Genomic DNA, 14,757 nt, shown 5'->3' with positions numbered 1-14,757 from the left:
TAGGAAAAGCACTCATGTTAACTGTTTTTATGCTTGACAAACATTCCTTTGGCATCCTTCAGTCACTCAGATTCTAGATGAGCCAAGGAAGAAAGCACCTGCTCTGCAGGCTGCCCAGTAGTTTGGTGCTTAGAGAATGCTTCATGAGCAGCTCTTCCTGCTGCCTGTTTTAAATTCTATCATCCTATGAAGTTTTCAAAGAAACATTTATAATATGTATTTACAGGTTTCATATTTAGCACCACAGTTTAGAAGCAGATATCTGATAGCAATTTCTGGAGGCTATCATTTCCCATGGGATAAGAGTTGCAGGTGGTATTGAGTCACTAAGCAGGTGCTGGGAATTGAAACTTGTCCCTGAAGGAACTGCCAGGGCTTTGTACCATTGACTAATCTGAATAGAATCTGAAATATATTCCAAATGTGTAGCATTGAAAATAAAAGTATTAATATTTCTGGTTCCCATCTGAATGTCAAAAGAGCTTTACCTTATTACTCAATATGTATGAAAAACAAAGCTAAAATAAAAACTAAATAAACGATTTTTCTTCTTTTATAAAGATATTTCAATTAATTCTTAATTATTTTATGTACTTACATCACAAATGTAGGATTATAAGATTTGTAATGTTTTTATTTTTAATAGCTGAATAGTATTCAATTATGTGAATGAACCACATTTTCTGTATTCATTCTTGGGTTGAGGGATATCTGAGTTGTTTCTAACTTCTTGTTATTACAAATGAGGCTGCCGTGAATATAGTGAAGCACATGTCCTTGGGTATTTTGGGTATGGTAGAGCATCTTTTAGGAATATGCCCAGAAGCAGTATAGCTGGGTCTTTAGGTAGAACTATTTCCAATTTGCTGAGGAAATGCCAGACTGATTTCCAGAGTGGTTGTACCAGTTTGCAATCCTGCCAGCCAGTGGAAGCGTGATCCTCTTTCTCCACATCCTCCCCAGCTTGTTCTGTCACTTGAGTTTTTGATGTCAGTCATTCTGATTGGTGTAAGGTAGAATCTCTTGTCCATTTTGATTTACATTATCCTGATGAGTAATGAGGTTGAATATTTCCTCAAGTGCTTCTTGACCCTTTCAGAATCCTCTGTTGATTTTTCTTTCCTTTGAGATTCCTCAGATTAGCTCTGTACCTCATTTTTTAAATTGGGTTATTTGGTTTTTTTGAGTATAACTTCTTGATTTTTTTTATATATTTTGGATATCAGCCCTCTATGAGGCATAGGGATAGTTGCCTATTTGTCCTATTGACAGTGTCCTTTGCTTTACAGGAAGGAGCATTTCAGTTTCATGAGGTCTCATTTATCAATTGTTCGTCATAGAGCTTGACCCATTAGTGTTCTGTTCAAGGTAATTTCCCTTGTGCCAATATGTTCAAGGCGATTTCCCACTTTCTCTTCTATTAGATTCATATCTGGTTTTATGTGGAGGTCCTTGATCCACTTGGACTTGAGCTTTGTGTAGGGTGATAAATATACATCAATTTTCATTCTTCTATAAGCAGACTGTCAGTTATTCTAAAACCATTTGTTGCTGATTCTTTTTTTTTTTTCTCCATTGTATGGTTTTGGCTTCTTCGTTAAATGTCAAGTGTCTATAAGTTTGTAGGTATATTTCTAGGTCTTTTACTCTATTCCATTGATCAACTACTCTGTCTCTGTACCAATATCATGTGGTATTTTTTTTTTTTTAGCAAGATCTACATTTTTTTTTATTCGATATATTTTATTTACATTTCAAATGATTTCCCCTCTTCTAGCCCCCCCCCACTCCCCGAAAGTCCCGTACGCCCCCTTCTCTTCCCCTGTCCTCCCACCCACCCCTTCCCACTTCCCCGTTCTGGTTTTGCTGAATACTGTTTCACTGAGTCTTTCCAGAACCAGGGGCCACTCCTCCTTTCTTCTTGTACCTCATTTGATGTGTGGATTATGTTTTAGGTATTCCAGTTTTCTAGGTTAATATCCACTTATTAGTGAGTGCATACCATGATTCACCTTTTGAGTCTGGGTTACCTCACTTAGTATGATATTCTCTAGCTCCATCCATTTGCCTAAGAATTTCATGAATTCATTGTTTCTAATGGCTGAATAGTACTCCATTGTGTAGATATACCACATTTTTTGCATCCACTCTTCTGTTGAGGGATACCTGGGTTCTTTCCAGCATCTGGCAATTACAAATAGGGCTGCTATGAACATAGTAGAACATGTATCCTTATTACATGGTGGGGAGTCTTCTGGGTATATGCCGAGGAGTGGTATAGCAGGATCTTCTGGAAGTGAGGTGCCCAGTTTTCGGAGGAACCGCCAGACTGCTTTCCAGAGTGGTTGTACCAATTTGCAACCCCACCAGCAGTGGAGGAGTGTTCCTCTTTCTCCACACCCTCTCCAACACCTGCTGTCTCCTGAATTTTTAATCTTAGCCATTCTGACTGGTGTAAGATGAAATCTTAGGGTTGTTTTGATTTGCATTTCCCTAATGACTAATGAAGTTGAGCATTTTTTAAGATGCTTCTCCGCCATCCGAAGTTCTTCAGGGGAGAATTCTTTGTTTAACTCTGTACCCCATTTTTTAATAGGGTTGTTTGGTTTTCTGGAGTCTAACTTCTTGAGTTCTTTATATATATTGGATATTAGCCCTCTGTCTGATGTAGGATTGGTGAAGATCTTTTCCCAATTTGTTGGTTGCCGATTTGTCCTCTTGATGGTGTCCTTTGCCTTACAGAAACTTTGTAATTTTATGAGGTCCCATTTGTCAATTCTTGCTCTTAGAGCATACGCTATTGGTGTTCTGTTCAGGAACTTTCTCCCTGTACCGATGTCCTCAAGGGTCTTCCCCAGTTTTTTTTCTATTAGCTTCAGAGTGTCTGGCTTTATGTGGAGGTCCTTGATCCATTTGGATTTGAGCTTAGTACAAGGAGACAAGGATGGATCAATTCGCATTCTTCTGCATGCTGACCTCCAGTTGAACCAGCACCATTTGTTGAAAAGGCTATCTTTTTTCCATTGGATGTTTTCAGCCTCTTTGTCGAGGATCAAGTGGCCATAGGTGTGTGGGTTCATTTCTGGATCTTCAATCCTGTTCCATTGATCCTCCTGCCTGTCACTGTACCAATACCATGCAGTTTTTAGCACTATTGCTCTGTAGTATTGCTTGAGGTCAGGGATACTGATTCCCCCAGATTTCCTTTTGTTGCTGAGAATAGTTTTAGCTATCCTGGGTTTTTTGTTGTTCCAGATGAATTTGATAATTGCTCTTTCTAACTCTGTGAAGAATTGAGTTGGGATTTTGATGGGTATTGCATTGAATCTGTATAGTACTTTAGGCAAAATGGCCATTTTAACTATATTGATTCTACCGATCCATGAGCATGGGAGGTTTTCCCATTTTTTGAGGTCTTCTTCCATTTCCTTCTTCAGAGTCTTGAAGTTCTTGTCATACAGATCTTTCACATGTTTGGTAAGAGTCACCCCAAGATACTTTATACTGTTTGTGGCTATTGTGAAGGGGGTCATTTCCCTAATTTCTTTCTCAGCCTGCTTATCCTTTGAGTATAGGAAGGCCACTGATTTGCTTGAGTTGACTTTATAACCTGCCACTTTGCTGAAGTTGTTTATCAGCTGTAGGAGCTCTCTAGTGGAGTTCTTTGGGTCACTTAGGTAGACGATCATGTCGTCTGCAAATAATGATAGTTTGACTTCTTCCTTTCCAATTTGTATCCCTTTGATCTCCTTATGTTGTCGAATTGCCCGAGCTAGTACCTCAAGTACAATATTGAAAAGATAAGGAGAAAGGGGGCAGCCTTGTCTGGTCCCTGATTTCAGTGGGATTGCTTCAAGTTTCTCTCCATTTAGTTTGATGCTGGCTACTGGTTTGCTGTATATTGCTTTTACTATGTTTAGGTATGGGCCTTGAATTCCTGTTCTCTCCAAGACTTTAAGCATGAAGGGATGCTGAATTTTGTCAAATGCTTTTTCAGCATCCAATGAAATGACCATGTGGTTTTGTTCTTTGAGTTTGTTTATGTAGTGGATTGTATTGATGGATTTCCGTATATTGAACCAACCCTGCATTCCCGGGATAAAGCCTACTTGATCATGGTGGATGATCGTTTTGATGTGTTCTTTGATTCGGTTGGCAAGAATTTTATTGAGTATTTTTGCATCGATGTTCATAAGGGAAATTGGTCTGAAGTTCTCTTTCTTTGTTGGATCTTTGTGTGGCTTTGGTATCAGCGTAATTGTGGCTTCGTAGAAGGAATTGGGTAGTGTTCCTTCTGTTTCTATTTTGTGGAATAGTTTGAAGAGTATTGGTGTTAACTCTTCTTTGAAGGTCTGGTAGAATTCTGCACTGAAGCCATCTGGTCCTGTGCTTTTTTTGGTTGGAAGACTTTCTATGACTCCTTCTATTTCTTTAGGCATTATGGGACTGTTTAGATGGTCTAGTTGGTCCTGATTTAATTTTGGTATTTGGTATCTGTCAAGGAAATTGTCCATTTCCTCCAGATTCTCCAGTTGTGTTGAGTATAGGCTCTTGTAGTAGGATCTGATGATTTTTTGGATTTCCTCAGTTTCCGTTGTTATATCTCCCTTTTCATTTCTAAGTTTGTTAATTTGGATACTTTCTCTGTGCCCTTTGGTCATTCTGGCTAAGGGTTTATCTATCTTGTTGATTTTCTCAAAGAACCAGCTCCTGGTATTGTTGATTTTTTGTATGGTTCTCTTTGTTTCTACTTGATTGATTTCGGCCCTGAGTTTGATGATTTCCTGCCTTCTACTCCTCCTGGGCGAAATAGCTTCTTTTTGTTCCAGGGCTTTCAGGTGTGTCATTAAGCTGGTAATGTATGCTCTCTCCATTTTCTTTTTGGAGGCACTCAGGGCTATGAGTTTTCCTCTTAGCACTGCTTTCATTGTGTCCCATAGATTTGGGTATGTTGTGTTTTCATTTTCATTGTGTTCTAAAAAGTCTTTAATTTCTTTCTTTATTTCTTCCTTGACCAAGGTATCATTGAGTAGAGTATTGTTCAGTTTCCACGTGTATGTGGGCTTTCTGTTGTTTCTGTTGCTATTGAAGACCACTTTTACTCCATAGTGATCAGATAGGAGGCATGGGATTAGTTCGATCTTCTTATATTTGTTGAGGTCTGTCTTGTGACCAATTATATGGTCGATTTTGGAGAAGGTACCATGAGGTGCTGAGAAAAAGGTATATTCTTTTGTTTTAGGATAGAATGTTCTATATATATCTGTTAAATCTAATTGGTCCAAAGCTTCAATTAGTTTCATTGTGTCCCTGTTTAGTTTCTGTTTTCCTGATCGGTCCATTGAGGAAAGTGCAGTGTTGAAGTCACCCACAATTATTGTGTTAGGTGCAATGTGTGCTTTGAGCCTTAATAAAGTTTCTTTTACGAAAGAGGGTGCCCTTGCATTTGGGGCATAGATGTTCAGGATTGACAGTTCTTCTTTTTGTATTTTTCCTTTGACCAGCAAGAAGTGTCCCTCAGGGTCTCTTTTGATGACTTTGGGTTGAAAGTCAATTTTATCTGATATTAAAATGGCTACTCCAGCTTGTTTCCTGAGACCATTTGCTTGTAAAATTGTCTTCCAGCCTTTTACTCTAAGGTAGTGTTTGTCTTTGACCCTGAGGTGTGTTTCCTGTAAGCAGCAAAGTGTAGGGTCCTGTTTACGTATCCATTCAGTTAGTCTGTGTCTTTTTATTGGGGCATTAAGTCCATTGATGTTAAGAGATATTAAGGAATAGTGATTGTTACTTCCTATCATTTTTGACGTTATTTTTTAAATTTGAATGCTTAACTTCTTTTGGGTTTGATGAAAGGTTACTATCTTGCTTTTTCCAGGGTGAAGTTTCCCTCCTTGTATTGGTGTTGTCCTCCTATTATCCTTTTTAGGGCCGGGTTTGTGGATAGATATTGGGTAAACTTGGTTTTGTCATGAAATATCTTAGTTTCTCCATCTATGGTGATTGAGAGTTTTGCTGGATATAGTAGTTTTGGTTGGCATTTGTGTTCTCTTAGAGTCTGCATGAGATCTGCCCAAGACCTTCTAGCCTTCATAGTCTCAGGTGAAAAGTCTGCTGTGATTCTGATAGGTCTTCCTTTATATGTTACTTGGCCTTTTTCTCTTACTGCCTTTAGTATTCTTTCTTTGTTTAGAACATTTGGTGTTTTGATTATTATGTGACGGGAAGTATTTCTGTTCTGGTCCAGTCTGTTTGGAGTTCTGTAGGCTTCTTGTATATTCATGGGCATCTCTCTCTTTAGGTTAGGGAAGTTTTCTTCCATAATTTTATTGAAGATATTTGCTGGCCCTTTAAGTTGTAAATCTTCACTCTCATCTATGCCTATAATCCTTAGGTTTGGTCTTCTCATTGTGTCCTGGATTTCCTGGATATTTTGGGTTACAAGCTTTTTGCATTTTGCATTTTCTTTAACTGTTGAGTCCATGGTTTCTATGGAATCTTCAGCATCTGAGATTCTTTCTTCTATCTCTTGTATTCTGTTGTTGATATTTGCATCTCTGTCCCCTGATTTCTTCCCAAGGCTTTCTATCTCCAAAGTTGTCTCCCTTTGAGTTTTCTTAGTTGTTTCTACTTCTGATTTTAGATCCTGGATGGTTTTGCTTAGCTCCTTCACTTGCATGTTTGTGTTTTCCTGTAATTCTTTAAGAGATTTTTGTGTTTCCTCTTTCATGAGCTCAGCCTGTTGACCAAAGTTCTCCTGTATTTCTTTAAGAGATTTTTGTGTTTCGTCTTTCATGACCTCAGCCTGTTGAGCAAAGTTCTCCTGTATTTCTTTAAGTGTTTTTTGCATTTCCTCCTTGTTGGCTTTTGTATTCTCCTGGATTTCTTTCAATGATTTTTGTGTTTCCCTTGCAAGGGCTTCTAACTTTTGATCCATTTTCTCCTGAATTTCTTTATGTATGACCTTCATGTGTTCCTGTACCAGCATCATGACCAGTGATTTTAAATCCAAATCTTGTTTTACTGGTGTGATGGGGTATCCAGGACATGTTGGTAGAGGAGAATTGGGTTCAGATGTTGCCATATTGCCTTGATTTCTGTTAGTGACGTTCCTGCGTTTGCCTTTTGCCATCTAGATCTCACTGGTGTTAGTTTATCTTGTCAGTGCTGGACTCACCAGTGCAAGCTGCCCCTTCCCAGTTGGCCTCTGGTGCACAGCTTACCTCCTGCACTGCTTGTAGACAGGGTGCTGCTGCCCAGGCTGTTCAGATCCCAAAGCAGGCACCCGAAGGCTCCCGCTGGGGCCCGCTGGATTCACTGGAGCACACTGACTTCTCCCAGCTGGCCGCCCGGAAGCCCAGCTAGCCACTTGCAGGACTTGGAGATGTAATGCTGCCGCCCAGACTGATCTGGATCCGGAAGCCGAGAGAGTAGAGCTAAGGGCTTCTGCCTGAGGCCTTGCCCCAGATTGTGTCTGTGGAGCAGATGGAGCCTGTGTGCACTCCCAGGGAGTGCGGAAGGTGTATGCTACTGTGACCTCCCCTGTGTTCCGCTCACTCCACTGGGCAGCCGATCTGCCAACCGGGCTGTCGCACACAAGGTTAGCCTGGCCGCCCAGTCCCTGAGTCCAGGCAAAAGCCTGGGAGGCCAAGGTCCGAGCAAAGTTCCCCTAGAGCTATGACTGTTAATTGGGTTTGCCAGGTGACTAGGATGGCGGGCGTGCACGCCCGCGCTCCCTGAAAGCGCCGGGAGAGTCTGCTTTGCTAACAATCACCTGGGCGGGTTGACTCACAGATTGCCCACCAAGCCGCCCAGTTCTTGGGGTCAGTCCTGTGCCTTTTGGGGCCTGGACCCCCGCTTTGTTAGCCTTAGGCTATGCCTGTTACAGGTCTGCCCGCCTGAGCTCTCTGTCGTCCTGCAGGCAAAATGGCGGCGGCGCGCTCGCAGGTCTGGGCAAAAATCCTCCTGGCTGGGTTGGCACCCCGATGGCCCCCCGACCCGCCCAGGGCCTGGGTGCAGGCCAACGCCCGTCGGGCTCAGACCACCGCGGTGTTGGCCTCGGATTATGTTTGTGTACCTCAGTCTGTCCGATTCCTGGAGTACGGAACCAAGATGGATACTCCTCTCCTGACTGGTGGGAGGCCGAGTTCTGAAGTGGCCTCCGTGCAGGAAAGGCGCCGCACAACTGCAGCTGCTTGCTGCCCGGCTGGTCAGCGAAGGTCAGTGGTCGTGGGCGCAGGGCCTAACTGGTCCCTGTGACGCCTTGGTTCCACTGCTGATGGCCCTTCAGCTGGAGCAGCCACTGCTGCCGCTGCCGCCGCCGCCCCACCCTGGTATTTTTTTTTTTTTTTTTTTATCACTATTGCTCTGTAGTATAGCTTGAGGTCAGAGATGGTGATTCTTCCAGAGGTTTTTATTGTTCCGAATTGTTTGGCATCCCTGGGTTTTTTGTTTTTCCATATGAGGTTGAGAATTACTCTTTCCATGTCTGTGAAGAATTGTGCTGGAATTTTGATGAGAATTGCATTGAATCTGTAGATTATTTTGGCTAAGATGACCATTTCCACTATATTAATCCTATGAATTCATTATCATGGAAGATCTTCCCATCTTCTGAGGTCTTCTTCAAATCTTTCTTCAGGGACTTGAAGTTCTTGTTAAACAGATCTTCCCTTTGCTTGGTTAGAGTTACACCAAGATATTTTGTATTACTCGTGACTATTGTGAAGGGTGTTGTTTCCCTAATTTCGTTCTCAGCTCTTTTATCATTTGTATAAAGGAGGGCTACTGATTTCTTTGAGTTAATTTTGTATACAGCCACTTTGCTGTATCAGCTGTAGGAGTTCTCTGGTATAATTTTGGTGGTTGTTTACGTATATTATCATATCATCTGATAATAAAAGTTCCTTGGCTTTTTCCTTTCCAATTCATACACTCTTGATCTATTTTGGTGTCTCATTGGTCTAGCTAAAACATCAAGTATTATATTGAATAGATAGGAAAAGACTAGGCAACCCATACTTGTCTGATTTTAGTGGATTTGCTTCAAGTTTCTCTCCATTTAATTTAATGTTTGGTATTGGTTTGCTGTATACTTCTTTTAATATGTTTAGGTATGTGCCTTGAATTCCTGATTTCTCTAAGTCTTTCAACACGAAGGGGTGTTAGACTTTGTCAAAGACTTTTCAGCATCTAATAAGATGATCATGTAATTTTTTTCTTTGACTTTGTTTATATAGAGGATTGTATTGATGGATTTTCATACATTGTACGATCCTTGCAACCTTTAGATTTTCCCTACTTGATTATGGTGAGTGATGTTTTGATGTGTTCTTGGATTCTCTTTGCTACAATTTTATTGAGTATTTTTGTGTCAATGTTCATAAGCAAAATGGATCTGAAGTTCTCTTTCTTTGTTGGGTCTTTTTAGGTAGTAGTCATTCTGTTTTTATTTTATGGAATAGTTTGAGAAGTGTTGGTATTAGCTTTTCCTTGAAGATCTGGTAGAGTCCTATACTACAACCCTATTTGATCCTGGACCTTGCCTCTTTTTTTCTTTTTATTTTTTTATGACACTTCTATTTCTTTAGATGTTATGGGTCTATTTAGGTAATTTACCTGATCTTGTTTAACTTTGGCACATGGTGTTTTTCTAGAACAATCACCCATTTTATGTAGATTTTCTACTTTTGTCAAGTAGAATCTTTAAAGAACTGATGAATTTGTGAATTTCCTCAGATTCTGTTGTCAGAATTTCCTTTTCATTTCTTATTTTGCAAATTTTGATATTGTCACTGTACTTTTTCAACAGTATTACTAAGTGTTTATCTATCCTGTAGATTTTCTCATAGAACCAGCTCTGGTTTTGATTCTTTCTACTGTTTTCTTTCTTTTTATTTGGTTAATTTCAGCCCCGAGTTTTACTATTTCCTGTCGTCTACTCCTGTTGTATATGTTTGATTCTTTTCATTCTAGAGATTTCACAAATGCTGTTAAGTTGCTAGTATAGGATTGTTCGAATTTCTTAATGCTATGAATTTTCCTCTTAATATTCCTTTCATTCTGTCTCATATTTTCAGGTATGTTGTGCCTTTATTTTCACTGAATTATATTAAGTCTTTATTTCTTTCTCTATTTCTTCCCTAACCACATTTTCATTGAGGAAAGAGCTGCTCAATTTACATGAGTATGTGGGCTTACTGCTGTTTTTGTTTTTGAAGTCCAGCCTTAGTCTGCTGATTTGACAGAATGAAAGGGATTATTTCAATTTTCTTGTATGTGTTAAGGTTTGTTCTTTGTCTGCTTATATGGTCAGTTTTTAGAAAGTTCCATTAGGTTCTGAGAAGAACCTTAGGTTCTATAGATATCTGTTAAATCTATTTGGTTCATTTCTGCTATTTTCACTGTATCTCTGTTTATTTTCTGTTTCAATGGCATGTCCTTTGGTGAGCGTGTCATTTTGAAGTCTCCCACTATTATTGTGTGAGGTTCAGTGTGTGTTTTGAGCTTTAGTATATTTTCTTATGAATGTAGCGGCCCTTGCATTTGGGACATAGATGTTCAGAATAGAGAATTCATGTTGATGTATTTTTCCTTTGATGAGTATGAAGTATCCTTCCCTATCCCTTTTGAATACTTTTGGTTGAAAGTCTATATTATTGAGTATTATAATGGCTACTCCAGCTTGTTTCTGGGAACTGTTTGCTTGGAAAAGTTTTTCCAGCCCTTTACTCTGAGGTAGCATCTGTTTTTGTTGCTGAGGTAGGTTTCTTGTATGTAGCAGAATGAACGATCCTGTTTACATATCTAGTCTGTTAGCCTGTGTCTTTTTATTAGGGAATTTAGGACATTGAATTTGAAATATATTAAAACCAATGATTGTGAGTTCCTGTTATTTTTGTTGTTGGAAGTTTTATTATGTGTCAGTGATTCTTTTCTTTTGGGGTTGTATGCTTTATGTTAGGAATTTTATTTTAGGAATTTGTTTGGAATTTTCTTTGACTTATGTATCAATTTCTTCTATGATATCTTCTAGACCTGAGATTCTTTTTTCCATCTCTTGTAATCTATTGATGGTGCTTGCATCTGTAGTTCCTGTTCTCTTTCATACCTTTTCTTTTTCTAGGTTTGCCTGCATTTGTGTTTTCTTTATTATTCCTATTTGCATTTTTAGGTCTTGGACCATTTTGTTCAATTCCTTCACTTATCTGAGTTTATTTTCCTATATTTCTTTAATGGATTTATTTGTTTCCTCTGGAAGGTCTTCTACCTCTTTGCCTGTATTTTCCTGTATTTCTTTAAGGGAATTATTTATATCCTCCACAAAGTCCTCTATCATCTTCGTGAGATAGAATTTAAAGTCAGAATCATGTTCTTCAGGTGTGGTAGTGTATTCATAGTTTTTTGAGGTAGAAGAGTTGGATTCTCATGGTGCCAAATAACCTTAGCTTCTGTCAATTATATTCTGTTGCCATCTGGTTGTCTCTGGTGTTAATTGGCCTGTGGGTCTCAGATTGAAGCAGGCCTCCTTGGAAGCAGTTGGAGTTATGTATCACAGGTTAGAGCAGGCCTCCTGGGAAGCAGGCAGTGCTATCTCTGGTTAGAGAAGGCCTCCTTGCAAGCAGGCTTCTTCTGTCTCTATTACAGTGGTCCTTCTGGGAGAAAGGCAGGGCTGCAGGGTCAGGGAACACGCATGCTGATGTGCAACTAAATAAAATATTTTTAAAACAAGAAATGTTTTTTTTCTAAGTTTCTCCAGACAAATAATATATCTGGAACAGACTGCATAATTAAAATAAAAAATAGTCAGATATTAGGAAGTCCTGCCTGAGCAGAGAAGCTGATAGTCCTGAAAATAGGACCAACTTTAGCCTGAAAGGTGAACTGTATAGAGATTCAGATTAGCATCTTTTTATGTCCTCTTTCTCAGAGTTCCCATGCAGAATTCCTAGGATCTAGTGTTTCCAGGAAGGTAAGGATGTATCCATTCAGAAGCATACAAAGAACACACAGGATGAACAGTAGTGTTGTATGAGGGGTAGGAGAGAGGACCATGGATCTCTCTGCAATAAGAACTTCCACAACCTGAGAGGAAATATGATGCTTTTTAGATTAAAATTGGATTAGCTATAAATATATACTACAAATGCTAGATCAATCAAATACTTATAACGGTTCATTTGACAAGCTAAGAAAGGAAAGAAAAGAATTTCACACAGGGTTCATAGAAGGCAAAATTGAAAAAAAAATAAGAGAATAAATATACACATGGGAAAAGTTAAATATGGCACATATTAACCCAATTATATTATTAAGCTTCAAACTTATCTCATTTTAGAGCCTGTGGTATGGTTCGACTTAGTGAATATTTCATGAGATCTTGGTAAGAATTCATCTTACTGTTTTCAAATGGAGTGGCTGTAAATGTCCATCTGACTTCGGTGGCTGATGGTTCTGTTTAATTAAAGATAGCCCTGCTAATTTTGCCTATAGATCTAAATATATCTCCAAAGGCACAATGTATCAAAACTTACATGCAGGGAAATAAATCACTTGATTAGCTCCACATCAACTAGAAAAACTGCATCAATAATTAATAGTGTTGCAGAATGCAAAGCAGGAGTGCTCACTGGAGACTTCCACTAAACATGTAAGAAAGGAAGGACGTCATTACTCTCTGATCTCTCTCAGAAAAATAAGCATAGAGAATTCATTTTAAATTAGTTTATGTGATCAATATTTACATAGCACTAAACAAGGGCAGAAATTACAATAATACAAAGCTATAGGCAACTGTCTCTTTTCAGTACAGGTGCTAAATTGCCTGACAAAATAGTGAAATAATGTTGAATGAACTAAAGATAGCAAAATAATTTACATCATGATCAAATTTTATTTGTATATATGACCCATATACATAAGGATTTTTTGGTATTCAAAAATCAATGTAATCCATCAAAAAATCCAATGAAAAAATTACATCAATGAATGGAGCAAAATTGATGAAAACCAACATCAAAAGAAAAATATTCTAACTGCTTAGAAGAGTAGCAATGGGAAGATTTACCCCAACTTGATTAATAAATGATATTTATAAAAACCCCACAGCTGACACCAATTTAAGAGTGAGGATCTAAATAATCTCTCCAAAAGGAAGAAGCTGAGGCTATTGTTGTTTCTTAATACTTCATTAGATATTGTACTGAGTCCTAAATATCCCAAAATATGGGAAGGGAATAAAACAAAATGATGATTTAAAAAAAATAAGTTCATATTTGTACAGCACATAAAACTTATCAAGAGTAATAGATATTCTTATGTCCTGCAAATAGTAACCCCATACATATTTTAGAATAAAATGTAAATATACAAAGCTCAACAATTTTTCAACAAATCTGCAATGAACAGAGGAAATTGAACTCAGCACAATGGCATTTATATTTAACAAAAAGGAAGATGAAGTCCCCAGAAGTGAATTTTAAAAATAATAAATATTTTAAATCAAAACTATGAAAAATTTATAGAGAAACTACAAACTTCAGGTAAAAGACATATGATGAGGTCTAAATATGAGTATGTATTCCTTGCTCTCAATAGGAAGCGTCTGCATAATCAAAATAAAAATTCTTCTCAACCTGATCTACAGATTCAATGATTGTACAGACTGATCAGATTCATTCTCCATCAAACCCACAGAAAATTACTTTATTAATATTGATAATCATATTTTAAGTACATGTAGACAGTGTTAAAGATACAAGATAGCCAGAGTGTATTGAAAAAAGAACAAGAACATGAGTCTGATGCTGACTGACTTTAGGACTTATAAAGCTACAGTAATTAAGACAGTATTATACTGGCAAAGGTATAGACAGAAGATCAATGAAACAAAAGAGAGATCTTGGAAACATATCTACACAAACAAAGCCAATTGATTTTGAACAAAGGAGTTGTGTCAGTTCAATGGAGAAATGTAGTTTTTCCAATAAATGGTACTAACACAACTTGACATATGATACAATATAAAGAAAGTATCTTAGTCAGGGTTTCTATTCTTGCACAAACATCACAACCAAGAAGCAAGTTGGGGAGGAAAGGGTTTATTCAGCCTACACTTCCACATAGCTGTTCATTACCAAAGGAGCTCAGGACTGAAACTCAAGCAGATCAGGAAGCAGGAGCTGATGCAGAGGTAATGGGGGAGGGGGAGGTTGGGGAGGGGATGTTACTTACTGGCTTGCTTCCCCTGGCTTGCTCAGCTTGCTTTCTTTTTTTTTTTTTTTTTCATTCTTTTTTTTTATTCGATATAATTTATTTACATTTCAAATGATTTCCCCTTTTCTAGCCCCCCCCACTCCCCGAAAGTCCCGTAAGCCCCCTTCTCTTCCCCTGTCCTCCCTCCCACCCCTTCCCAGTTCCCCGTTCTGGTTTTGCCAAATACTGTTTCACTGAGTCTTTCCAGAACCAGGGACCACTCCTGCTTTCTTCTTGTATCTCATTTGATGTGTGGATTATGTTTTGGGTATTCCAGTTTTCTAGGTTAATAACCACTTATTACTGAGTGCATAACATGATTCACCTTTTGAGTCTGGGTTACCTCACTTAGTATGATGTTCTCTAGCTCCATCCATTTGCCTAAGAATTTCATGAATTCATTGTTTCTAATGGCTGAATAGTACTCCATTGTGTAGATATACCACATTTTTTGTATCCACTCTTCTGTTGAGGGATACCTGGGTTCTTTCCAGCATCTGGCAATTA

Source organism: Apodemus sylvaticus, chromosome 5 (assembly GCF_947179515.1).
Source record: "Apodemus sylvaticus chromosome 5, mApoSyl1.1, whole genome shotgun sequence".
Taxonomy (NCBI): Eukaryota; Metazoa; Chordata; class Mammalia; order Rodentia; family Muridae; genus Apodemus; species Apodemus sylvaticus.
Note: the sequence above shows the minus strand (reverse complement) of the source record.